This window comes from Oryzias melastigma, linkage group LG24 (assembly GCF_002922805.2).
Source record: "Oryzias melastigma strain HK-1 linkage group LG24, ASM292280v2, whole genome shotgun sequence".
Lineage (NCBI taxonomy): Eukaryota > Metazoa > Chordata > Actinopteri > Beloniformes > Adrianichthyidae > Oryzias > Oryzias melastigma.
This window is the reverse complement of record NC_050535.1, coordinates 1094434-1097292: the sequence shown is the minus strand read 5'-3', so window position 1 is coordinate 1097292 and position 2859 is coordinate 1094434.

Genomic DNA, 2859 nt, shown 5'->3' with positions numbered 1-2859 from the left:
ACAGGTGATCAGCTCAAACAGGTGTCTTCAGTTCAGGTTGATTAGGAGAACCAGAACTCTCAATGGTTACTAGGGGATCAGATCTTATTTCCATCGATTCTTTAAAGTCAATTTCTTGACTTTCTATCTCTAACTGTTCGAATGTTGGAGAGCAAACCTAAAAACTCAGTGAGGGATCAATTCCTCCACTGTCTGGGGGGATTGAAGCTACCCTGAAACCAAAAATCCGTCTGTGCTCTCAGCATCTCTTGGGGTTGTTCTCTGCCGGCGTAGCTGCAGTTTCTCGTCCTCCTGGACTAAAGCCGGGGCGTTATCGTTCTCTAAATGTTTGCCTTGTCCTTAAGAATCAAACACATTTGCAGCAAACGGGTTTGATCCAGCGATAACGGCGCTGAAAGTCTTCCCGGGTTCTTGTCTCAATTAAACGGCAGCACATCTGGTCCTCATTTCCACCGTGGAGTGGGTGATAAAGTGCGAAGCTTTCATCCGCCGGCTCTTCTCCATCTGCGCTCCGCCCGTGTCATTTATTTCCCCTCAGCTGCTTGTTGACTCCGCGATGTTTTTCTAACTCTGCTGGCTTCACCTCCACCTTTTTGTCTCTCCTGAAATGTCAAAGGGTTACTGAGCTTCTTTCTTGGGTTACAGGGATGAATAAATCTGCGTGACCTGAACTATTGAACTGGAGCTGCATGAGTAATGGCTCCACTGCACAGTGCACTTGATGGACTCTTCGGCTCCATCCGTGTTTGTGTCGACTTATCAGTCTTGTTCTGTCCCGCCGCCAGCCAAGATCGCACAATCCAGCCGGCGAGAGCCAACATTTTCCCGCTCTGTGCGGCAGGTACTCCTCTGTTTGGGCTTCAGCAGAAACAAACATGATGGATCAGCTAAGAACAAAGTTTAATTGTGTGTTTGTGATGGAACAGAAGTTGGACTTGTGATCCAGTGACACCCAGACATCTACACCCCAAACCTGCTGCAGAGCTCTGCTGCCAACACAAACAGGCCAGTGACTGCAGCTGCAGGCCAAAATGCGAGACGCTTTCAGTTTTGTTTGTTTCATATTTCGCTTGGCTGAAGCATGAAACCGTCAAGGATAAGCAACTGTGACAAACTGTTTGGTGAACAAGAGCAGCAACTGTTGGTGAATTCTGACAAACTCTATCATAAAGCTGGTCGGATGTTTGAATCTGTCCACACAGGTTTATGTCGAGCATAGTCGACCTTTTTCACTGATGGAGAATAAGTGGAAAAAAGTTTTATTTTTTTATGGAAAATTTCATAATAATGTCCTTGTTATCCAGTTGGATCTGCCTGTGGAAAATATGTAGCAGCAATGAAACGAAGCTCCTCACACATCCATTTGGATTATTCAGTCGACTTAAAACCGTCTTTTATCAAATTTAATCTCAAACGTGAACTCAGGATTTTATGCCTTTAAGGATCTTTTGATAAAGCAGAATAATAGTGGATAAAATAACATAATTTATTCCTTAGTACCCCAAATTTTTTAATATTTTGGAGGTCAATCATGAGCATGGGGTCATCCATGAAGAGAGAAGAGTAGTCAGAGTCCAGGTGAGGGTCAGGGCAGGTAATCGGAGAATAAGCCGGGTCAGAACCAGAAGACCAGGTCCAGATAGAAACGGTCGGTAATGCAGGAGGGTGGCACAAACAATACTTCACACTGAGTCAGGCTCTGTGCAGGGCTTAAGTTTCATGCGGGTGACTGTCAATTAGTGTCAACTGAGCGGCATCTGGGGAGTGTGTCCTGGGGTTGCTGGGAGATGTAGTGTGTCAGTACAATAGAGACAGTTCCTGCTGGTGGATGGGATACAGAGCTCTTGTTTTTGGATCCACAGACTTAAATGCGCTCATACAAATCCAGGAAAATTGTTTTTATTTTTATGTTCTCAGATTTGACCAGAGAGAACCTTTGAAAATTATTAAACCTCAACAAAATTTCCTTATTTTTCTGGAACCTTTGCTGGTTCTGTAATCTTTGACAAAAACAAAAGTCATCAGGAGAAACCAAGAATGAGATGGTTAACTTCTGGCATGTTCTCAGTGATGTCAACCGAAGAACAAAGCATTTGACGTCATCTCAGCAGAGAACAAAGACGAGCAGATGTTCAATAAACCCAGCTCACCAAAGGTGGGCTCTTCAGGAGAGGCTGCCCTCAGTTTGGTGAGATTTATCTGAAGCTCCTTCAGTCCATCTTAACACTTGGTGATGGATCTGATTCAAAAAATAAATATTTGCTCTGAAAGTACTAGATGGTTTCTGTTATCTTCATATGAGGAACAGCAGGAAGCTGGACATCCTATTTAAGCAAAATTTGGACATCTCTGAATTACAAAAGAGCTGCAGAAAAAGCCTCCTGGTTTCTGCAGACGGCACACATTTAAGGCGGTAAAAGTTTAATAACCGCTCCAGTTTTCAGGAAATTATCATGAAAATGTTTGCCAGGGAGAACGTCCAGAGGAACCCACGAGTCAGTGATGTGTGTGCAACTGTTATAAATGAATGCAAAGGAGACATTGAGCTTTGATCTGGACGGGTTCTGAGGTTTCTGCTGGTTTGGATTCACATACGGGCTTGTTTGGCACCAGAATCAAAATATGGACTTATCAGCAGGCTTCAATGTTCGGTACGCAAAGCTGGCCCGAATGAAAAATATGTTCTGAAAGGAAAGTCTTAGGTTTCATTGTGCTGGAGTTTGCACACAGTTTCCAAAACGATGCGGCCGGTCCGGTTTGAGTGATAGAACCACAGCAGGAAGTTCAGGCAAACAGGGAGAAAGAACCAGAAGAACTTCTGGAGGTTTTGGTCATTTCTTAGTTTCAATCAAACGTTTT